At 43.5% G+C, this 25829-nt stretch overlaps 3 pseudogenes; all 3 read right to left on the bottom strand.

Moving 5' to 3' along the window:
* Nucleotides 1-9741: 9741 nt before the first annotated feature.
* LOC125534766 (protein DMP10 pseudogene) lies at nucleotides 9742-10440 on the bottom strand (annotated as a pseudogene).
* A 3583-nt stretch (nucleotides 10441-14023) lies between these two features.
* On the bottom strand, nucleotides 14024-14722 carry LOC147983327 (protein DMP10 pseudogene; annotated as a pseudogene).
* A 3584-nt stretch (nucleotides 14723-18306) lies between these two features.
* Nucleotides 18307-19005, bottom strand: LOC147983326 (protein DMP10 pseudogene; annotated as a pseudogene).
* Between the last annotated feature and the right edge of the window lie 6824 nt (nucleotides 19006-25829).

Below are 25829 nucleotides of genomic sequence, written 5' to 3'. Positions count from 1 at the left end.
AGTTCTGCCATCCTCTTAAGAGCAAAAGACTTGATTAATTTCTGTTTAACTGGGTTCTCTGGATTATCCTCTGGCGGTAGGGTGAAATTTGACTTCAGCTCAGTCCAAAGATCATTTTTCTGCATATCATTGACATAAGACACCCCAGGGTCTTCTGTAGCCGGCTTAAACCATTGCTGGATGCTTATCGGGATCTTGTCCCTAACCAGAACCCCGCACTGAGCAACAAATGCGCTCTTTGTCTGGAGGGGTTCAATCGGTTGGCCGTCGGACGCGATTGCTATGATCTCAAACTTTTCATCCGAGCTCAACTTTTTCTTCGGGCCTCGTCTCTTTACCGAAGTTGTGCTCGATCCGGAGGGCTAGAAAAAAGAACAAAGACTTAATTAATATGTGTACATACCAAAACAATGAATGCATCAATCAGCTAGTCAGCACAGGCTTAACTAATATATATACCTGGCCGGACTCGATTCGGTCACCGGAGCCGTCATCACGGTCTCCTTCTTGCACTGGCATTGGGTCACCGGAGCCGTCCTCATGTTCTTCTTCTTGCACCGGCATTAGGTCACCGTAGCCAGCTTGTTCACCCTCTCCTTCCAGACCATCGGTTTCGTTGAGAAACAACGAGACGGCATCACTTCCTTCTGCGATTATGTCCCTCAACAATGCTTCTTTTGCTTCATCTAGGGCGATGTCCATAGTTTCTACAAATATTTACAACATGGCAATTATTATTCAAACATGACAGATGGATATATTAGTGCCAAACGTAGAACAAGCTACCTAATCATAGTAAGCTATCGGGAGGGGGTATATATCGACGACACTACATCTATGTCCCTCGACGACCCTCGTTCCCGATATAAAAAAGAGGAAGAAGAAAAAAAAAGAGGAGAAGAAAGAATAGAGGAGAAGAACTCCTCTATTCTTTCTTCTCCTCTTTTTACTCCTCTATTCTTTCTTCTCCTCTTTTTTTCTTCTTCCTCTTCTTTTTTTTATCCTCTTCTTCCTCTCATGTTCGAGAGCATCGCCGAGGGGTCGGGAGGTTGCCTAGTGTCAAAGGATTCAACAAAACCATGTCTTCATCATTAGGCGAAAGTAACATGTGCATGATGGTACGAAGCTCTCCAAAGTTATTTTGGAACAGAGTCCTAGATAGGATAATTCGCTTTTTGGTACAAAGTTCAGCAAGAACCTTCCAAATATCGTTATTTGGAAGGCCTTTGCTGAAATTCATACAAGAAGGCAAATTATCCTATCCGGCACACCATTCCAAAATAATTTTGGAGGACTTCGTCATGCCCTGGTTACTTCCGGCTAATGATGAAGCCATGGATTTCTTCAATACTTTGACACTAGGAAACCTCTCTCGACCCCTCGGCGATCCTCGACCCCTCGAACGCTCGACGACCCTGGAACCCTCGACCCCTAGAAGACCCTGGAACCCTCGACCCTCGACCCTATAGAACCCTCGAACCCTCGACCCTGAAACCCTCGACCCTTGACCCCTTAACGACCTCGACCCTCTACCCTAGTTCCCGACCCTCGACCCCTCGGCGATCCTCGACACCCTCGTTCCCGATAAAAATTAAGAAGAAGAAGAAGAAGAAGAAGAAGAAGAAGAAAGAGGAGAAGAAGAAAGGAATAGCTAGAGGAGAAGATCGAAGAAAAAAAAGAAGAAAAAAAAGAGGAGAAGAAGAAAAAATAGAATATATTCTATTTTCTCTTCTTCTCCACTATTCCTTTCTTCTTCTCCTCTTCTTTTTCTTCTTTTTTCTTCTTCTTATTTATTTCTCCTCTTCTTCCTCTCCTCTTCTTCTTCTTATTTACTTCTCTCGACCCCTCGTCCCTCTCTCGACCCCTCGACGACCCTCGTCCCTGATAAATTTTTTTTTCTCCCCTCGACACCTCTCGACCTCTCGTCCCACTCTCGACCCCTCATCATCATCTATCACCCCCCTCGTTTTCTTTAGCATATATCCATGAACAAAATAGAGGAGAAGATCAAAGAAAAAAAAGAAGTCTTCCTCTTCTTATTTTCCTTTTTCCACTCCTTCCTTTTCTTCTTCTTCTTCTTCCTTCTTCCTCTTTTCTTCCTTTTCCTTATTTTACTTTTTCCTCTACACTAACCTAAAATCGATATCTACTAATTAACAACCTAATTAAAAAAATGAATACATATATGAAAAAAAACATCATATGAAAAAAACATTTTTGACATATTTAGCATATTCTAAATTTTCCTAACTCTTTTACAACCAGAAAAATTACTCCAACTTCATGACAGTACCCACAATCCGTTTCACCAAAAACCTTCTGATCCATAGTTCAAAATTTTCAAATTTCATTCAAATGAAATTTGAATCGGATTCAAATAACTTGTTGAAAACCTATTCTAAATCTCTCCAAAAATAAATTGAACCGTGACCAATGCCCCCTTTAGTCCCGGTTGGTGCGACCAACCGGGATCAATGGCCTTGTGCTGCCCCGCGCCCAAAAGTTTAGTCCCACCTCGCTAGTTGAGAGGGCTCGGGAGTGGTTTATAAGCGTTGCTGCGCCCACCCTCCGGAGCTCCTATCAACTGCAGGCTTTCGGGCCTAATTTGTCACTGCAATGCCTGTGGGCCTACTGGGCCTGCTGCGGGCCTGAATCCTGGCCCATGGTAGGGTTTCTAGTCGTATTCAGGCCGTGGTGGCCCAGTAGGTGGCATTTTTTTGTTTTTTGTTGCTTTATTTATTTCTTTTGTTTTTTGCTTTATTTTTTAATTCATTATGCTTTTAGTTTTAGAAAAATTATAAACTTTTTGTTAATGCCATTAGTTTTCAAATTTTATTTTGTGATTAACTTTACTATAAAAATAGTTTTTTCCTATTTTTTTGATTTTTTTTTGCATTATTTATTTTCTTTTGTTTTTGCTTTAATTTTTAATTCTGTTTTCTTTTAGTTAGCAAAATTATAAACTCTCTGTTAGTGCCATTAGTTTTAGAAAAAAATACAAACTTTCTGTTAGTGCCATTAGTTTTCAAATTTGAAAACACTTTTTTAGTTTTTTTGTTTTCTTTGTTGCTTTATTTATTTTATTTTGTGATTAACTTTACTATAAAAATAGTTTTTTCCTGTTTTTTTGATTTGTTTTTTGCATTATTTGTTTTCTTTGTATTTTGCTTTAATTTTTAATTCTGTTTGCTTTTAGGTTAGCAAAATTATAAACTTTCTATTAGTGCCATTAGTTTTAGAAAAATTATAAACTTTCTGTTAGTGCCATTAGTTTTCAAATTTGAAAACACCTTTTTAGTTTTTTTGTTTTCTTTGTTGCTTTATTTATTTTATTTTGTGATTAACTTTACTATTAAAATAGTTTTTTTCCTGTTTTTTGATTTGTTTTTTGCATTATTTATTTTCTTTTGTTTTTTGCTGTCATTTTTAATTCTGTTTGCTTTTAGGTTAGCAAAATTATAAACTTTTTGTTAGTGCCATTAGTTTTAGAAAAATTATAAACTTTTTGTTAGTGCCATTAGTTTTCAAATTTGAAAACACTTTTTTAGTTTTTTGTTTTCTTTGTTGCTTTATTTATTTTATTTTGTGATTAACTTTACTATAAAAATAGTTTTTTCCTGTTTTTTATTTGTTTTTTTGCATTATTTATTTTCTTTTGTTTTTTGCTTTAATTTTTAATTTTGTTTGCTTTTAGGTTAGCAAAATTATAAACTTTCTCTATTAGGGCATCTATTTTCACTTTGAGAGGAGCTCAACAAGGCAGAGAGGGAAGGGCTTATAAACCGGTGTGAGCCCCCTTCGGTTGGCGAGGTGGGACTAAACTCGGCCCGCAACGAGGACCAACCCTTTAGTCCCGGTTTGAAAGTTGGCATGGGCCAGGGACTAATGGTCATGGTATTACGAGGGCCGAACCATAAGACATGAAAGCATTTCAAATGAACTCTGAAAAAGTTGAAAGTTGGGATGGTATCATAATTTCACCCACATAGCATGTGCATGTACAAAACAGACAATGGTAGCATGTTCGTGTGTTACAAAGTTGCGGGAGAAAGTCTTCACTTTTTCTTCGCTTGTGTCATTTGCTTATTGCGTCGTAACTATGGATAATCTTCATTGTTTATCAGGATGCTTGGGTCAGCCTTGACATTGAAGGGAGGAATTTCATGAAACTTTTCATAATCTTCAGACATGTCTGTCTTGCCGTCCACTCCCAGGATGTCCCTTTTTCCTGAAAGAACTATGTGGCGCTTTGGCTCATCGTATGATGTATTCGCTTCCTTATCTTTTCTTTTTCTCGGTTTGGTAGACATGTCCTTCACATAGATAACCTGTGCCACATCATTGGCTAGGACGAACGGTTCGTCAGTGTACCCAAGATTTTTCAGATCCACTGTTGTCATTCCGTACTGTGGGTCTACCTGTACCCCCTGCCTAACAGATTGACCCATTTGCACTTAAACAAAGGGACCTTAAAATCAGGTCCGTAGTCAAGTTCCCATATGTCCACTATGTAACCATAATATGTATCCTTTCCGCTCTCGGTTGCTGCATCAAAGCGGACACCGCTGTTTTGGTTGGTGCTCTTTTGATCTTGGGAGATCGTGTAAAATGTATTCCCATTTATCTCGTATCCTTTGTAAGTCAATACAGTCAAAGATGGTCCCTTGGACAACAACTACAACTCATCACAAACAATGTTGTCACCTCTGAGACGTGTTTCCAACCAACTGCTGAAAGTCCTGATGTGTTCACATGTAATCCAGTCGTCGCACTGCTCCGGGTGTTTGGAGCGCAGACTGTTCTTGTGTTCATCGACATACGGGGTCACCAAGGTAGAGTTCTGTAGAACTGTGTAGTGTGCTTTAGACCAAGAATATCCGTCCCTGCATATTATTGAGTCTCTTCCAAGAGTGCCTTTTCCAGTCAGTCTCCCCTCATACCGCGATTTAGGGAGACCTATCTTGTTAAGGCCAGGAATGAAGTCAACACAAAACCCGATAACATCCTCTGTTTGATGGCCCATGGAGATGCTTCCTTCTGGCCTAGCGCGATTACGGACATATTTATTTAGGACTCCCATGAACCTCTCAAAGGGGAACATATTGTGTAGAAATACGGGCCCCAGGATGACAATCTCGTTGACTAGATGAACTAGGACGTGCGTCATGATATTGAATAAGGATGGTGGGAACACCAGCTCGAAACTGACAAGACATTGCGCCACATCACTCCTTAGCCTTGGTACGATTTCTGGATCGATCACCTTCTGAGAGATTGCATTGAGGAATGCACATAGCTTCACAATGGCTAATCGGACGTTTTCCGGTAGAAGCCCCCTCAATGCAACCGGAAGCAGTTGCGTCATAATCACGTGGCAGTCATGAGACTTTAGGTTCTGAAACTTTTTCTCTGGCATATTTTTTATTCCCTTTATATTCGACGAGAAGCCAGTCGTGACCTTCATACTGAGCAGGCATTCAAAGAAGATTTCTTTCTCTTCCTTCGTAAGAGCGTAGCTGGCAGGACCTTTATACTGCTTCGGAGGCATGCCGTCTTTTTCGTGCAAACGTTGCAGGTCCTCCCGTGCCTCAGGTGGATCTTTTGTCTTCCCATACACGCCCAAGAAGCCTAGCAGGTTCACGCAAAGGTTCTTCGTCACGTGCATCACGTCGATTGAGGAGCGGACCTCTAGGTCTTTCCAGTAGGGTAGGTCCCAAAATATAGATTTCTTCTTCCACATGGGTGCGTGTCCCTCAGCGTCATTCGGAATAGCTAGTCCACCGGGACCGTTTCCAAAGATTACGTAGTGTAAATCATTGACCATAGCAAGCACGTGATCACCGGTGCGCATGGCAGGCTTCTTCCGGTGATCTGCCTCGCCTTTGAAATGCTTGCCTTTCTTTTGACATTGATGGTTGGTCGGAAGAAATCGACGATGGCCCAGGTACACATTCTTCCTGCATTTGTCCAGGTATATACTTTCAGTGTCATCTAAACAGTGCGTGCATGCGTGATATCCTTTATTTGTCTGTCCTGAAAGGTTACTATGAGCGGGCCAATCGTTGATGGTCACGAACAGCAACGCCTTAAGGTTAAATTCCTCCTGTCTGTGCTCATCCCACGTACGTACACCGTTTTCATTCCACAGCTATAAAAGTTCTTCAACTAATGGCCTTAGGTACACATCAATTTCGTTGCCGGGTTGCTTAGGGCCTTGGATGAGAACTGGCATCATAATGAACTTCCGCTTTATGCACATCCAAGGAGGAAGGTTATACATACATAGAGTCACGGGCCAGGTGCTGTGATTGCTGCTCTGCTCCCCGAAAGGATTAATGCCATCCGCGCTTAAAGCAAACCATACATTCCTTGGGTCCTTTGCAAACTCATCCCAGTACTTTCTCTCGATTTTTCTCCACTGCGACCCGTCAGCAGGTGCTCTCAACTTCCCATCTTTCTTTCGGTTCTCACTGTGCCATCGCATCAACTTGGCATGCTCTTCGTTTTTGAATAGACGTTTCAACCGTGGTATTATAGGAGCATACCACATCACCTTCGCAGGAACCCTCTTCCTAGGGGGCTCGCCGTCAACATCACCAGGGTCATCTCGTCTGATCTTATACCACAATGCACCGTATACCGGGCATGCGTTCAGATCCTTGTATGCACCGCGGTAGAGGATGCAGTCATTAGGGCATGCATGTATCTTCTCCACCTCCAATCCTAGAGGGCATACGACCTTCTTTGCTGCGTATGTACTGTCGGGCAATTCGTTATCCTTTGGAAGCTTCTTCTTCAATATTTTCAGTAGCTTCTCAAATCCTTTGTCAGCCACAGCATTCTCTGCCTTCCACTGCAGCAATTCCAGTACGGTACCGAGCTTTGTGTTGCCATCTTCGCAATTGGGGTATAACCCTTTTTTGTGATCCTCTAACATGCGATCGAACTTCAGCTTCTCCTTTTGACTAACGCATTGCGTCCTTGCAACGACAATGACCCGGCGGAGATCATCATCATCGGGCACATCGTCTGGTTCCTCTTGATCTTCAGCACCTTCACCCGTTGCAGCATCATTGGGCACATCGTCTGGTTCCTCTTGATCTTCACCAGCTCCCCCCGTTGCAGCATCACCGTATTCAGGGGGCACATAGTTGTCATCGTAGTCTTCTTCTTCGCCGTCTTCCATCATAACCCCTATTTCTCCGTGCCTCGTCCAAACATTATAGTGTGGAATGAAACCCTTGTAAAGCAGATGGGAGTGAAGGATTTTCCGGTTAGAGTAAGACCTCGTATTCCCACATTGAGTGCATGGACAACACATAAAACCATTCTGCTTGTTTGCCTCAGCCACATCGAGAAACTCATGCACGCCCTTAATCTACTCGCGGGTGTGTCTGTCACCGTACATCCATTGCCGGTTCATCTGCGTGCATTATATATAATTAAGTGTCCAAATTAATAGAAGTTCATCATCGCATTAAAACCAAAGTGCATACATAGTTCTCATCTAACAACATATAGCTCTCCACAGCGTATAATTAATTAAACCATACAATGAAACTATGTAAAACATTTCAATGCGAAAACAAATGCGATCATAATCGCAACCAAGGTAACAATTGATCCAACGACATAATGATACCAAGCCTCGGTATGAATGGCATATTTTCTAATCTTTCTAATCTTCAAGCGCATTGCATCCATCTTGATCTTGTGATCATCGACGACATCCGCAACATGCAACTCCAATATCATCTTCTCCTCCTCAATTTTTTTTCCTTCAACAAATTGTTTTCTTCTTCAACTAAATTTAACCTCTCGACAATAGGTTCGGTTGGCATTTCCGATTCACATACATCCTAGATAAATAAAATCTATGTCACGTTGGTCGGCATAATTTTCATAAACAATAAATGAACCAATAGTTATAAAGATAATATACATACCACATCCGAATCATAGACAGGACGAGGGCCGACGGGGGCGGATACCAAAACCATCGCACTATATAAGATGCAATAATAAATGTAATAAAATGATACAAGTATCTATCCAAACATACAAGTAAGAATATTTTTCCTTTTAGAAAGAAGATAAGAACAAGAGGCTCACCACGGTGGTGTCGGTGATGAGATCGGCGCGGGTGATCGACGGCAGTGAAGACGGGGACGGGGCGTGACGGACCGCTAAATCTAGACAAATCTCGAGGAAAATGGAGCTTGGAGGTCGAGCTTCGAGAGGAGAAAGCTTAAGTAGTGTGGCTCGGGCATTCCATCGAACACCTCATGTGCATAGGAGGTGAGCTAGAGCACCACAAAGCCCTCTCCCCCTCGGCCAGAAAAAACAAAGCACTGTGCTCTGCTCTTGCACGAGGGGGTATATATAGGCACCTCATTGGTCCCGGTTGGTGACATGAGCCGGGACTAAAGGGGAGCCTTTGGTCCCGGTTCAAGCCACCAACCGGGACCAATGGTGGTGGGCCAGGAGCGAGGCCCATTGGTCCCGATTCATCCCACCAACCGGGACCAAAAGGTCCAGATGAACCAGGACCAATGGCCCATGTGGCCCGGCCGGCCCCCTAGGCTCACGAACCGGGACCAATGCCCACATTGGTCCCGGTTCTAGACTGAACCGGGACTAATGGGCTGACCCGGCCTGGACCAAAGCCCTGTTTTCTACTAGTGAAGCACCAAGTACAACACAGACGCACTCACAACATACCATCACTTGCACGCACTCACACAATGTCTGTCAGATTGGGGTATATCCACATTAATAAGAAACCACAGCCGCAAATCTGGAGTTTGCTCTTGGTGAGTTGGGGAACATCCATTCTCCTAACCATGCAATTAGAGGTTGGAGGTTGGTTGTTACATATGTACTAGAAATACACATATTCAATTTTGATGTTTTACACGAGCGGAACATGAATTTGCATATACAATTATTATTTTTGTGTAGTTATCCTATATTTAGATTTTTGTCCCAATTAATTTAAATACTTATCGTAAATTTATGTACTAATTAGTTTATACAATTACGTTAATTATTGTAAAATGAAGTGACGTATGATGAAGAGGGGTAAGAAAGAAGTGTTGTGTCGCAAAATAGGAGAGAACTCTTGAGGCAAACTGGATTTTGTTCATGACATTTTTGTAAAATAACAACATCTATCTTAAAGCAAAGAAAGTGAATGGATGACTGTGACAGTCCTAGGAGGTTGGGATGCTTACTACGTACTTGTACAATTGATTTCTTTTGCAGAAAAACTCTTTGTTTATAGGAAACTGTAACATACAATATACTTGGAAAACTTCATATGTTTCTCTGGTGATATGATATACAGTCAAGCAACATTTATTACACATTACATTATTTTCAACTAATTCGTGTTTTTTGAACTGGTTTACTCCCGTTTTCATTACTATGACATAATAGAACTACATTGTCTGGTTACAACAAACAAGATACTGGAAGTTGAACACTCATTGATGTTACTGGAAGAGAATAGTGAATTCATGCAATATTAAGAAACCAACATCGTGTATGTCTGCAATCGACACACACACACACACTATGGAGCGAAAAAGTTGATAGCAAACCCTACCAGAACAAAAACAAATGATAGAAACATCCACCCCATCATATTACATGGCAGCATAAAATTTATGAACACTTAGTCTAACATGGGTGGCAACTATATACGCTTTCACTGATCTTTTGTTCTTCACATTCTTGCAATCAAACTTTGTTCAAGGGATGGACGACCTTTTGGCGAGGAGTCGTGTCATTGAATCCGATGCCCTTCCTTTTGGTGGGGAAGATGATGAACACAAAGCTGGACAGAAACGCCATTCCCAATGGCAGGTTCTTGAGCAGCTGTTGTGTGTTCCTGCCGCCATCCGGGAAGAAGCAGTTTTGCAGCCCCACATCGCTGAACGCCATTACGAGGAAAACCACCGCGGTGAAGAAGGCATGGACGAAGTCCAGCAGCTGGAGGCGGAGCCTCCGAAATTGGTCGAGATCGTTCCACCCTTGCTTCTCCTCATCGTTGGAGAAGTTGAACACGTTGAAGCCACGTAATGTGGCGAAGCCGTAATATAGCTTTCCATCGCGGCGACCCACGACGCTGTCGGTGAAGGAGAAGAAGAGGCAGGCCAAGGCGAGGACACCAACCAACGCCGTGGTAAGCCAATGGTTGGAGGTCTCGCACTTGCCGTGGTTGGTGAAGGATGGAGCCAACGCCTGGTATGTCAGCACCGTGCCGGTGGGCAGGAGCTGAGCAAGGTTTGCGACGCTCGACATGACCTTGTTCATGGTAGGCGTTGGCGCTGCCGTGACGGTAGCTGCTATCTCACTGTCATCGTTGTTGATTGGTGGAATTATCTGGTTTGCCGTGGATGGCCGACAAGAAGAAGAAGATGCCATTGTACGTACGTCTGTGCTTGATCAGGGGGAGCTCGTGTCCTAAGGAATGTTCAAGTTGCAGTTATATAGGCAAATTAATCCGCTGCGGATGGTTCCAAAGTTAAAAGTCCAAGTTAGGTACACATGCATGCATGTATACCTTGGTTTGAACCACTGAAAAAAATAGTGTGTGCTTGCTAAATAAATTAATGTACAATGTCTCGATTAATTGCACACTATAGAGCGACATGGGATATGCTAATAATGTATTTTAATGGTGGCAGTATTTTTTTAATTGGTTTGAACTCTCTAGATAGGTGTGTTTAAAAGTTTGTGTAAATTGTAATTAATTATAACCATGACTAGTTAAGCTAGCACGTTAATTTCATTGGTACTATATATATTTTCATTGGTACCCGTATAAAGTGTGCATTGACGAAGAGTTGAGATTCGTGCGTTCAGATTTTGTTCATATATTTCGAAGCCTTAAGATACACCTTGAGACACGCACACAAAATCTCATAAAGCTTAGTAAAAACCTGACGAGCGCACTCTTCTTTTACTGGTACACAATGAAACATTATAGTATACGTGGGATGTATCTACGTTCGTTTGAGCGTCAAATAATACGCGGTCTATATCCATCTGTTTGAGGGTTAAATAATATAGGACGGAGGGAGTATCTAGACATCTGTTTGAGCGTCAAACAATATGGGACGGAGGGTGTAACAAACTTCGTATGTAAAGTAACTTGGTGCGGCGACTCGTGCCAATGGCATGGTCATGACAAGAGAGAGACGTATGCATTGACACGGTAAAGAAAGCGACCTCTCACAGTACGAGCGGCTGTTCGACAAGGCATCCATATCTAGCTTCTATCTATTCAAGTTGCCGGACAAGTAAAGAAACGACGTTCAAGGCGAAAGTACCTTTCCGCTCTCGAGCTCAAATGAGCTCGGTGCACAGTAAAATAAAAAAATTCAAAAAAAAATTGATTTTTTTGGAAGAAACATTGACAAAAGTTTTAAGTGCTTGCAGAAATTCGTTATGGAATCACATTTCTCTAAGGTGTGGCAAAAAAATAAATTCAGTGCTCCCAAATGCTTTTGAAAATAGCATTTTCAGAGTACCGATTTTGTTTTTTCGCCACACCTTCTAGGAATGTGATTTCATGACGAATTTTTGCAAGCACTTAAAACTTTTGTCAATGTTTCTCACAAATTTTTTTGGAATTTTTTGAATTTTTTGATTTTGTTTTGATTTTACTGTTCACCCGAGCTCATTTGAGCTCAGATGCAGAAACCCTGCGTCCCGTTCAAGGTCCATATGTACAATGACCAAGTTGAAGAAGCAATCCGAAACAAGCATAGTAGCAGTTTCGCCCTCATGGCTGCTAGAGTAACGACGGTGGGACATTGGAACGTTTTTATCATTCTCGCAGTCACAGAAATCTGTGTGAACTGCATGCTGTATTGCAGTTTCATGTACGTACATATAAATCTTCGATTGGTCTGTACAATTGTATTTTATTGTTGTATAAAGAAATGTAGTGCCGGGCCTTTCTAATAAACCAGAACAAAGCTATCCTTGTGCACATAGAATGGTTTTCACTTTTAGTATAGTTTCGTATTAATCTCAGTGTATACTGAAATTATTGACTTAGTCGACATATTTCAGCAATAGTTGTTACACAAATGTTCAATTTTTTAAATACGCTTAAAGGATCTGGTTGGATTTCAGTCAAAATCAATTGAAAAGTGCGGTCCTTTGGCCGAAATGAAAACCAAAGTAACTGAATATGAGTGAAATTCAGCTCTTTCTTCCACCTCCGAATCATAGACAGGACGAGGGCCGACGGGGGCGGATACCAAAACCATCGCACTATATAAGATGCAATAATAAATGTAATAAAATGATACAAGTATCTATCCAAACATACAAGTAAGAATATTTTTCCTTTTAGAAAGAAGATAAGAACAAGAGGCTCACCACGGTGGTGTCGGTGATGAGATCGGCGCGGGTGATCGACGGCAGTGAAGACGGGGACGGGGCGTGACGGACCGCTAAATCTAGACAAATCTCGAGGAAAATGGAGCTTGGAGGTCGAGCTTCGAGAGGAGAAAGCTTAAGTAGTGTGGCTCGGGCATTCCATCGAACACCTCATGTGCATAGGAGGTGAGCTAGAGCACCACAAAGCCCTCTCCCCCTCGGCCAGAAAAAACAAAGCACTGTGCTCTGCTCTTGCACGAGGGGGTATATATAGGCACCTCATTGGTCCCGGTTGGTGACATGAGCCGGGACTAAAGGGGAGCCTTTGGTCCCGGTTCAAGCCACCAACCGGGACCAATGGTGGTGGGCCAGGAGCGAGGCCCATTGGTCCCGATTCATCCCACCAACCGGGACCAAAAGGTCCAGATGAACCGGGACCAATGGCCCATGTGGCCCGGCCGGCCCCCTAGGCTCACGAACCGGGACCAATGCCCACATTGGTCCCGGTTCTAGACTGAACCGGGACTAATGGGCTGACCCGGCCTGGACCAAAGCCCTGTTTTCTACTAGTGAAGCACCAAGTACAACACAGACGCACTCACAACATACCAGCACTTGCACGCACTCACACAATGTCTGTCAGATTGGGGTATATCCACATTAATAAGAAACCACAGCCGCAAATCTGGAGTTTGCTCTTGGTGAGTTGGGGAACATCCATTCTCCTAACCATGCAATTAGAGGTTGGAGGTTGGTTGTTACATATGTACTAGAAATACACATATTCAATTTTGATGTTTTACACGAGCGGAACATGAATTTGCATATACAATTATTATTTTTGTGTAGTTATCCTATATTTAGATTTTTGTCCCAATTAATTTAAATACTTATCGTAAATTTATGTACTAATTAGTTTATACAATTACGTTAATTATTGTAAAATGAAGTGACGTATGATGAAGAGGGGTAAGAAAGAAGTGTTGTGTCGCAAAATAGGAGAGAACTCTTGAGGCAAACTGGATTTTGTTCATGACATTTTTGTAAAATAACAACATCTATCTTAAAGCAAAGAAAGTGAATGGATGACTGTGACAGTCCTAGGAGGTTGGGATGCTTACTACGTACTTGTACAATTGATTTCTTTTGCAGAAAAACTCTTTGTTTATAGGAAACTGTAACATACAATATACTTGGAAAACTTCATATGTTTCTCTGGTGATATGATATACAGTCAAGCAACATTTATTACACATTACATTATTTTCAACTAATTCGTGTTTTTTGAACTGGTTTACTCCCGTTTTCATTACTATGACATAATAGAACTACATTGTCTGGTTACAACAAACAAGATACTGGAAGTTGAACACTCATTGATGTTACTGGAAGAGAATAGTGAATTCATGCAATATTAAGAAACCAACATCGTGTATGTCTGCAATCGACACACACACACACTATGGAGCGAAAAAGTTGATAGCAAACCCTACCAGAACAAAAACAAATGATAGAAACATCCACCCCATCATATTACATGGCAGCATAAAATTTATGAACACTTAGTCTAACATGGGTGGCAACTATGTACGCTTTCACTGATCTTTTGTTCTTCACATTCTTGCAATCAAACTTTGTTCAAGGGATGGACGACCTTTTGGCGAGGAGTCGTGTCATTGAATCCGATGCCCTTCCTTTTGGTGGGGAAGATGATGAACACAAAGCTGGACAGAAACGCCATTCCCAATGGCAGGTTCTTGAGCAGCTGTTGTGTGTTCCTGCCGCCATCCGGGAAGAAGCAGTTTTGCAGCCCCACATCGCTGAACGCCATTACGAGGAAAACCACCGCGGTGAAGAAGGCATGGACGAAGTCCAGCAGCTGGAGGCGGAGCCTCCGAAATTGGTCGAGATCGTTCCACCCTTGCTTCTCCTCATCGTTGGAGAAGTTGAACACGTTGAAGCCACGTAATGTGGCGAAGCCGTAATATAGCTTTCCATCGCGGCGACCCACGACGCTGTCGGTGAAGGAGAAGAAGAGGCAGGCCAAGGCGAGGACACCAACCAACGCCGTGGTAAGCCAATGGTTGGAGGTCTCGCACTTGCCGTGGTTGGTGAAGGATGGAGCCAACGCCTGGTATGTCAGCACCGTGCCGGTGGGCAGGAGCTGAGCAAGGTTTGCGACGCTCGACATGACCTTGTTCATGGTAGGCGTTGGCGCTGCCGTGACGGTAGCTGCTATCTCACTGTCATCGTTGTTGATTGGTGGAATTATCTGGTTTGCCGTGGATGGCCGACAAGAAGAAGAAGATGCCATTGTACGTACGTCTGTGCTTGATCAGGGGGAGCTCGTGTCCTAAGGAATGTTCAAGTTGCAGTTATATAGGCAAATTAATCCGCTGCGGATGGTTCCAAAGTTAAAAGTCCAAGTTAGGTACACATGCATGCATGTATACCTTGGTTTGAACCACTGAAAAAAATAGTGTGTGCTTGCTAAATAAATTAATGTACAATGTCTCGATTAATTGCACACTATAGAGCGACATGGGATATGCTAATAATGTATTTTAATGGTGGCAGTATTTTTTTAATTGGTTTGAACTCTCTAGATAGGTGTGTTTAAAAGTTTGTGTAAATTGTAATTAATTATAACCATGACTAGTTAAGCTAGCACGTTAATTTCATTGGTACTATATATATTTTCATTGGTACCCGTATAAAGTGTGCATTGACGAAGAGTTGAGATTCGTGCGTTCAGATTTTGTTCATATATTTCGAAGCCTTAAGATACACCTTGAGACACGCACACAAAATCTCATAAAGCTTAGTAAAAACCTGACGAGCGCACTCTTCTTTTACTGGTACACAATGAAACATTATAGTATACGTGGGATGTATCTACGTTCGTTTGAGCGTCAAATAATACGCGGTCTATATCCATCTGTTTGAGGGTTAAATAATATAGGACGGAGGGAGTATCTAGACATCTGTTTGAGCGTCAAACAATATGGGACGGAGGGTGTAACAAACTTCGTATGTAAAGTAACTTGGTGCAGCGACTCGTGCCAATGGCATGGTCATGACAAGAGAGAGACGTATGCATTGACACGGTAAAGAAAGCGACCTCTCACAGTACGAGCGGCTGTTCGACAAGGCATCCATATCTAGCTTCTATCTATTCAAGTTGCCGGACAAGTAAAGAAACGACGTTCAAGGCGAAAGTACCTTTCCGCTCTCGAGCTCAAATGAGCTCGGTGCACAGTAAAATAAAAAAATTCAAAAAAAAATTGATTTTTTTGGAAGAAACATTGACAAAAGTTTTAAGTGCTTGCAGAAATTCGTTATGGAATCACATTTCTCTAAGGTGTGGCAAAAAAATAAATTCAGTGCTCCCAAATGCTTTTGAAAATAGCATTTTCAGAGTACCGATTTTGTTTTTTCGCCACACCTTCTAGGAATGTGATTTCATGACGAATTTTTGCAAGCACTTAAAACTTTTGTCAATGTTTCTCACAAATTTTTTTGGAATTTTTTGAATTTTTTGATTTTGTTTTGATTTTACTGTTCACCCGAGCTCATTTGAGCTCAGATGCAGAAACCCTGCGTCCCGTTCAAGGTCCATATGTACAATGACCAAGTTGAAGAAGCAATCCGAAACAAGCATAGTAGCAGTTTCGCCCTCATGGCTGCTAGAGTAACGACGGTGGGACATTGGAACGTTTTTATCATTCTCGCAGTCACAGAAATCTGTGTGAACTGCATGCTGTATTGCAGTTTCATGTACGTACATATAAATCTTCGATTGGTCTGTACAATTGTATTTTATTGTTGTATAAAGAAATGTAGTGCCGGGCCTTTCTAATAAACCAGAACAAAGCTATCCTTGTGCACATAGAATGGTTTTCACTTTTAGTATAGTTTCGTATTAATCTCAGTGTATACTGAAATTATTGACTTAGTCGACATATTTCAGCAATAGTTGTTACACAAATGTTCAATTTTTTAAATACGCTTAAAGGATCTGGTTGGATTTCAGTCAAAATCAATTGAAAAGTGCGGTCCTTTGGCCGAAATGAAAACCAAAGTAACTGAATATGAGTGAAATTCAGCTCTTTCTTCCACCTCCGAATCATAGACAGGACGAGGGCCGACGGGGGCGGATACCAAAACCATCGCACTATATAAGATGCAATAATAAATGTAATAAAATGATACAAGTATCTATCCAAACATACAAGTAAGAATATTTTTCCTTTTAGAAAGAAGATAAGAACAAGAGGCTCACCACGGTGGTGTCGGTGATGAGATCGGCGCGGGTGATCGACGGCAGTGAAGACGGGGACGGGGCGTGACGGACCGCTAAATCTAGACAAATCTCGAGGAAAATGGAGCTTGGAGGTCGAGCTTCGAGAGGAGAAAGCTTAAGTAGTGTGGCTCGGGCATTCCATCGAACACCTCATGTGCATAGGAGGTGAGCTAGAGCACCACAAAGCCCTCTCCCCCTCGGCCAGAAAAAACAAAGCACTGTGCTCTGCTCTTGCACGAGGGGGTATATATAGGCACCTCATTGGTCCCGGTTGGTGACATGAGCCGGGACTAAAGGGGAGCCTTTGGTCCCGGTTCAAGCCACCAACCGGGACCAATGGTGGTGGGCCAGGAGCGAGGCCCATTGGTCCCGATTCATCCCACCAACCGGGACCAAAAGGTCCAGATGAACCGGGACCAATGGCCCATGTGGCCCGGCCGGCCCCCTAGGCTCACGAACCGGGACCAATGCCCACATTGGTCCCGGTTCTAGACTGAACCGGGACTAATGGGCTGACCCGGCCTGGACCAAAGCCCTGTTTTCTACTAGTGAAGCACCAAGTACAACACAGACGCACTCACAACATACCATCACTTGCACGCACTCACACAATGTCTGTCAGATTGGGGTATATCCACATTAATAAGAAACCACAGCCGCAAATCTGGAGTTTGCTCTTGGTGAGTTGGGGAACATCCATTCTCCTAACCATGCAATTAGAGGTTGGAGGTTGGTTGTTACATATGTACTAGAAATACACATATTCAATTTTGATGTTTTACACGAGCGGAACATGAATTTGCATATACAATTATTATTTTTGTGTAGTTATCCTATATTTAGATTTTTGTCCCAATTAATTTAAATACTTATCGTAAATTTATGTACTAATTAGTTTATACAATTACGTTAATTATTGTAAAATGAAGTGACGTATGATGAAGAGGGGTAAGAAAGAAGTGTTGTGTCGCAAAATAGGAGAGAACTCTTGAGGCAAACTGGATTTTGTTCATGACATTTTTGTAAAATAACAACATCTATCTTAAAGCAAAGAAAGTGAATGGATGACTGTGACAGTCCTAGGAGGTTGGGATGCTTACTACGTACTTGTACAATTGATTTCTTTTGCAGAAAAACTCTTTGTTTATAGGAAACTGTAACATACAATATACTTGGAAAACTTCATATGTTTCTCTGGTGATATGATATACAGTCAAGCAACATTTATTACACATTACATTATTTTCAACTAATTCGTGTTTTTTGAACTGGTTACTCCCGTTTTCATTACTATGACATAATAGAACTACATTGTCTGGTTACAACAAACAAGATACTGGAAGTTGAACACTCATTGATGTTACTGGAAGAGAATAGTGAATTCATGCAATATTAAGAAACCAACATCGTGTATGTCTGCAATCGACACACACACACACACTATGGAGCGAAAAAGTTGATAGCAAACCCTACCAGAACAAAAACAAATGATAGAAACATCCACCCCATCATATTACATGGCAGCATAAAATTTATGAACACTTAGTCTAACATGGGTGGCAACTATGTACGCTTTCACTGATCTTTTGTTCTTCACATTCTTGCAATCAAACTTTGTTCAAGGGATGGACGACCTTTTGGCGAGGAGTCGTGTCATTGAATCCGATGCCCTTCCTTTTGGTGGGGAAGATGATGAACACAAAGCTGGACAGAAACGCCATTCCCAATGGCAGGTTCTTGAGCAGCTGTTGTGTGTTCCTGCCGCCATCCGGGAAGAAGCAGTTTTGCAGCCCCACATCGCTGAACGCCATTACGAGGAAAACCACCGCGGTGAAGAAGGCATGGACGAAGTCCAGCAGCTGGAGGCGGAGCCTCCGAAATTGGTCGAGATCGTTCCACCCTTGCTTCTCCTCATCGTTGGAGAAGTTGAACACGTTGAAGCCACGTAATGTGGCGAAGCCGTAATATAGCTTTCCATCGCGGCGACCCACGACGCTGTCGGTGAAGGAGAAGAAGAGGCAGGCCAAGGCGAGGACACCAACCAACGCCGTGGTAAGCCAATGGTTGGAGGTCTCGCACTTGCCGTGGTTGGTGAAGGATGGAGCCAACGCCTGGTATGTCAGCACCGTGCCGGTGGGCAGGAGCTGAGCAAGGTTTGCGACGCTCGACATGACCTTGTTCATGGTAGGCGTTGGCGCTGCCGTGACGGTAGCTGCTATCTCACTGTCATCGTTGTTGATTGGTGGAATTATCTGGTTTGCCGTGGATGGCCGACAAGAAGAAGAAGATGCCATTGTACGTACGTCTGTGCTTGATCAGGGGGAGCTCGTGTCCTAAGGAATGTTCAAGTTGCAGTTATATAGGCAAATTAATCCGCTGCGGATGGTTCCAAAGTCAAAAGTCCAAGTTAGGTACACATGCATGCATGTATACCTTGGTTTGAACCACTGAAAAAAAATAGTGTGTGCTTGCTAAATAAATTAATGTACAATGTCTCGATTAATTGCACACTATAGAGCGACATGGGATATGCTAATAATGTATTTTAATGGTGGCAGTATTTTTTTAATTGGTTTGAACTCTCTAGATAGGTGTGTTTAAAAGTTTGTGTAAATTGTAATTAATTATAACCATGACTAGTTAAGCTAGCACGTTAATTTCATTGGTACTATATATATTTTCATTGGTACCCGTATAAAGTGTGCATTGACGAAGAGTTGAGATTCGTGCGTTCAGATTTTGTTCATATATTTCGAAGCCTTAAGATACACCTTGAGACACGCACACAAAATCTCATAAAGCTTAGTAAAAACCTGACGAGCGCACTCTTCTTTTACTGGTACACAATGAAACATTATAGTATACGTGGGATGTATCTACGTTCGTTTGAGCGTCAAATAATACGCGGTCTATATCCATCTGTTTGAGGGTTAAATAATATAGGACGGAGGGAGTATCTAGACATCTGTTTGAGCGTCAAACAATATGGGACGGAGGGTGTAACAAACTTCGTATGTAAAGTAACTTGGTGCAGCGACTCGTGCCAATGGCATGGTCATGACAAGAGAGAGACGTATGCATTGACACGGTAAAGAAAGCGACCTCTCACAGTACGAGCGGCTGTTCGACAAGGCATCCATATCTAGCTTCTATCTATTCAAGTTGCCGGAGAAGTAAAGAAACGACGTTCAAGGCGAAAGTACCTTTCCGCTCTCGAGCTCAAATGAGCTCGGTGCACAGTAAAATAGAAAAATTCAAAAAAAAATTGATTTTTTTGGAAGAAACATTGACAAAAGTTCTAAGTGCTTGCAGAAATTCGTTATGGAATCACATTTCTCTAAGGTGTGGCAAAAAAATAAATTCAGTGCTCCCAAATGCTTTTGAAAATAGCATTTTCAGAGTACCGATTTTGTTTTTTCGCCACACCTTCTAGGAATGTGATTTCATGACGAATTTTTGCAAGCACTTAAAACTTTTGTCAATGTTTCTCACAAATTTTTTTGGAATTTTTTGAATTTTTTGATTTTGTTTTGATTTTACTGTTCACCCGAGCTCATTTGAGCTCAGATGCAGAAACCCTGCGTCCCGTTCAAGGTCCATATGTACAATGACCAAGTTGAAGAAGCAATCCGAAACAAGCATAGTAGCAGTTTCGCCCTCATGGCTGCTAGAGTAACGACGGTGGGACATTGGAACGTTTTTATCATTCTCGCAGTCACAGAAATCTGTGTGAACTGCATGCTGTATTGCAGTTTCATGTACGTACATATAAATCTTCGATTGGTCTGTACAATTGTATTTTATTGTTGTATAAAGAAATGTAGTGCCGGGCCTTTCTAATAAACCAGAACAAAGCTATCCTTGTGCACATAGAATGGTTTTCACTTTTAGTATAGTTTCGTATTAATCTCAGTGTATACTGAAATTATTGACTTAGTCGACATATTTCAGCAATAGTTGTTACACAAATGTTCAATTTTTTAAATACGCTTAAAGGATCTGGTTGGATTTCAGTCAAAATCAATTGAAAAGTGCGGTCCTTTGGCCGAAATGAAAACCAAAGTAACTGAATATGAGTGAAATTCAGTGACTTTGACAAACGCTGCAATATTTACGAAACTGAAATTTAAAACCATGGCAAGTAATACAAAATTTCAGATAACCATTGGCATAGAAAGCTACCCTTCAGCCGGCTGATGCATGTGTAGTGTCCGCCGCCTTCGTAGCCGTCGGATCAATCCGGATGGAGCGCTCACATTGCCACAAGCCCCACGTAGTCATTTTTTTTGGAACAAGGGTCTTGTTTCAGAAGGTTCCTACAAGAAAGGTCTTGTTTTAGAAGAAGAAGAAAGGGTTGATGGTGAAGTTTTTTTTTCCCGCAACACTGGTTTTGTTTCAGAAAGAAAAAAATGGTTCAATGAAAAAAAAATTCCTCTCCAACAGAGGTCTTGTTTCAGAAATATAACCCCAGCTTCAGAAAGCGTTGGAGGAGCGCTCCTTTAGAGCGTGAGAGGTCAGACATTGCAACACGAGGCATGTTTCAGAAACATAGACTCGGTTGCAGAAAACATTGGAGAAGCACCCGGCATGAGAGGTCCTCGCCATAGTGCTGGAGCAGAGGTGGCAATTGCTCATGATGCTGGGGTGGAGGAGCCGTGGCAACTCCAACAACCGGAGGCACTCAATGGTCGAGGCGCTCGGGCCATGGCGACGCAGCAGCTGCGCTCCAGCCTAGGGTGTGCGTGTCTTGGCCAGCTGTTGTGTCCACGAACCATTGCAACAAGGTCCTTGTTGCAAAACCCTTGAGCGCAACAACCTATAGCTGTTGCAAAAGTTCTTGGTTGGCTGGGACGGTAGATCGAACGACTGTTTTGGGCGGCATCAACGGCTGCCGAGGCGGCCGATCTAATCAATTTATCACCTGCGGACGCAGTGCCCATGTAGTATTCCCTAAGGTAAATACATCTGGAGAACATGCACCGATCGTTCTGCCATACTTATGTTTGCTGAATCCACTGGTGCTGATGAGCAGACATGCATGGCATATGGCATGAGACTATGAGAGAGACGTCTACCCCATGTGCATACATCTAACCTCGAATCAAATGGAAATACAACTGAGGCTGCAGGCTGCTCGTAGCGTCTGTTGGAGCCGCCGGCATGTATAGATATACATTTTTATATATGTATGTACTTACACGCGTATATGGATAACTCTGCAACTACATGACCTGGCTTCAACTTGGAATTCCAAGGGTGCCACTGGAAATATGAGATGAAATCTCTTGAAACGATATAAAGAACGCCGGAATCGGAGTTACGGTTTGGAAATGGCAAGCGATTCAAAAATGACACCGGTCTGCGATTTACAGCAAGTAGGCATCTAAATGCAATGAAATGAACATGCTACAGCACCCAAACATGGCATCAAAATACATGGCAGGGATGCACACAAGATGCTTAACAAAAGTCTAACACTGAGCTACGGCCAATTCATCCATCAGGAGATTCAAACAAGCATGGCAAAAACGCAAATGGTAAAACAGATCTCAGACTTTGTGAAATTAACACTTGCCTAGAATTTCAGATCATATAGCCCTCTTCGGAGCAACAAAACAACATGCTACAGGACCTGAACATGACAAAGAAAGACATGGCATGGAGCTACTCAACAAGCTTAACAAAAGTCCCTTAGTGACCTCGAGCCAAAAGGGATCACAAAATATACTAACAAGCACACGAACATAGAAAAACATAATAAGTTTTCAGACTTAGTGAAAACTGGGACATGCTGAAACATAAGCCACGAAGGCATGTTTACGAGCTCGATGCACTCACCACGGTGCAAGTCATGGCAACACAAGCATACATCCCTTAAGAAGGAACAAAATTCAAGCTACACATGGCAAGAACAATGGCATAGCATGCACGGAACAACTACAATAACATCGGCAAAATCGCAAACAAGTTGACGATCTGCCCAGATTCGCAACGAAGCAAAAGTAGAGCTCGATTGACTCAAGCTAGGGTGCTACATAAATGCAAACAAAGACATGGATGGATAGAGCATTACAACATTAACAAAACTCCCTTACTGATCACCCTCAAAAGAGGCACGGATCACTAGGAAACAGCAAGAACATATGGCATCATGAACTAAACAATCCCAGGATATAGTGATTTCACTAAGTCCCTGAAAACAGAATTAGCAAGTGCACCACTTTGCAAGCTTGCACAAGTCACCACACATATCCTAAAAATACATGAGTTGCACCTCTGGAAATATGACAAAACCCTTAACAAAACATATGTAGAACTCACGGTCATAGCATGCACACAATAATCATGGCAAAAATGACAAATGTGCTAAACGGAGTAACAGATCTGACAATTAACTCAAGTAGCCCTCTTCTAACAGAATTTCGGGCATCAAGATGAACTCTAATGAAAATGATGCAATGGAATTAAATGATGTACTCTCTGAGGTGAACATTTTGATATGCTATATGCCCAAATTGGAGCTACGGATGCAAAGTTACGGGGCCTCGAACAGAGCAACTTGGATCAGGAATTCTGGGACTTAGAGAAAAATTCGACCTCCTAGGGTTTACTGTAGCTCCGATCCAGATCTGGATCGCACGGAGCCCGAGGATCGACGGCCGGAGGAGTCACCGGAGTTGGGCCGGCCGGAGTCGGGGACGAGGCCGGGGCGGCCGGTGGTGGCGGGCGGCGGCCGCGGCGCCGACGAGGTCGGTGGCGGCGGGCGGCGAAGCGGGCGGCGGCGGCCGGCTCGCGGGCGAGGTCGGTTGCGGCGGGCGGCGGCCGGCGGAGCGGGCGGCGGCGGGATTCCGGCGACGGGGTGGCGAGGTGGCGCGGGAGGAGGAGGTCGGGCGCGGGCGGCGCTGGGGAGGCGGAAGGCGGCGCGGGGCGCGGCCCGGGAGGCGGCGCGGGAGGGCCGCCCTCGGGCCCATGCGGGCCGCGGCGGCGGCGGGCGCTGGGCGCCACGTGGCGCGTCCTGGCTGGGCGGCGGTGGCGGTGGACGTTGTTCGGCTCCGCCCGGACACGTCCGGCGGCGGCGGATCTGGGATATTTAGGGTTAGGGGGGAGAGGATCCGCGAATTTCGTAGGGGGGTGTATATATAGGCATAAAGGGAGCTAGGAGAGTCCAAATGAGGTGCGGTTTTCGACCACGCGATCGTGATTGAACGCTCTAGGACATGGAGCAGAGTTTGGTGGGTTTTGGGCCAAAATGGAGGGGTGTTGGGCTGCAACACACACGAGGCCTTTTCGGTCCCTCGGTTAACCGTTGGAGTATCAAACGAAGTCCAAATGATACGAAACTTGACAGGCGGTCTACTGGTAGTAAACCAAGGCCACTTGGAAAGTCTCGGTCCAATCCAGAAATGTTTAATCCCCACACACGAAAGAAAGCTAGAAATGACCACTTGAGTGAAGGAAATATGCCCTAGAGGAAATAATAAAGTTATTATTTATTTCCTTACATCATGATAAATGTTTATTATTCATGCTAGAATTGTATTAACCGGAAACATAATACATGTGTGAATACATAGACAAACTTAGTCACCAGTATGCCTCTACTTGACTAGCTCGTTAATCAAAGATGGTTATGTTTCCTAACCATGAACAAAGTGTTGTTATTTGATTAACGAGGTCACATCATTAGTTGAATGATCTGATTGACATGACCCATTCCATTAGCTTAGCACCCGATTGTTTAGTATGTTGCTATTGCTTTCTTCATGACTTATACATGTTCCTATGACTATGAGATTATGCAACTCCCGTTTACCAGAGGAACACTTTGTGTGCTACCAAACGTCACAACATAACTGGGTGATTATAAAGGAGCTCTACAGGTGTCTCCAATGGTAGATGTTGGGTTGGCGAATTTCGAGAATAGGATTTGTCACTCCGATTGTCGGAGAGGTATCTCTGGGCCCTCTCGGTAATGCACATCACATAAGCCTCGCAAGCATTGCAACTAATGAGTTAGTTGCGGGATGATGTATTACGGAACGAGTAAAGAGACTTGCCGGTAACGAGATTGAACTAGGTATTGGATACCGACGATCGAATCTCGGGCAAGTAACATACCGATGACAAAGGGAACAACGTATGTTGTTATGCGGTCTGACCGATAAAGATCCTCGTAGAATATGTAGGAGCCAATATGGGCATCCAGGTCCCGCTATTGGTTATTGACCGGAGACGTGTCTCGGTCATGTCTACATTGTTCTCGAACCGTAGGGTCCGCACGCTTAACGTTACGATGACAGTTATTATGAGTTTATGCATTTTGATGTATCGAAGTTAGTTCGGAGTCCCGGATGTGATCACGGACATGACGAGGAGTCTCAAAATGGTCGAGACATAAAGATCGATATATTGGAAGCCTATATTTGGACATCGGAAGTGTTCCGGGTGAAATCGGGATTTTACCGGAGTACCGGGAGGTTACCGGAACCCCCCGGGAGCCATATGGGCCTTAATGGGCTTTAGTGGAAAGGAGAAAGGGGCAGCCCAAGGTGGCCGCGCGCCTCCCCCCTCCCCTAGTCCTATTAGGACAAGGAGAGGTGGCCGGCCCCCCCTCTCTCTCTTTCCCCCTCGGGGAATCCTAGTCCAACTAGGATTGGGGGGGGGAGTCCTACTCCCGGGAGGAGTAGGACTCCTCCTGCGCCCTCCTCCTGGCCGGCGGCCCCCTCCCCCTTGGCTCCTTTATATACGGAGGCAGGGGGCACCTCTTGACACACAAGTTGATCCACGTGATCGTTCCTTAGCCGTGTGCGGTGCCCCCTGCCACCATATTCCACCTCGGTCATATCGTTGTAGTGCTTAGGCGAAGCCCTGCGTCGGTAGAACATCAAGATCGTCACCACGCCGTCGTGCTGACGGAACTCCTCCCCGACGCTTTGCTGGATCGGAGCCCGGGGATCGTCATCAAGCTGTACGTGTGCTAAGAACTCGGAGATGCCGGAGTAATGGTGCTTGGATCGGTCGGATCGAAAAGACGTACGACTACTTCCTCTACGTTGCGTCAACGCTTCCGCAGTCGGTCTGCGTGGGTACGTAGACAACACTCTCCCCTCTCGTTGCTATGCATCACCAT

The sequence above is a fragment of the Triticum urartu genome, chromosome 2A (genome assembly GCF_056163025.1).
Source record: "Triticum urartu cultivar PI428250 chromosome 2A, HENAU_Tu73, whole genome shotgun sequence".
Taxonomy (NCBI): Eukaryota; Viridiplantae; Streptophyta; class Magnoliopsida; order Poales; family Poaceae; genus Triticum; species Triticum urartu.
Note: the sequence above shows the minus strand (reverse complement) of the source record. Positions and strands in the feature narration are given on the sequence as shown.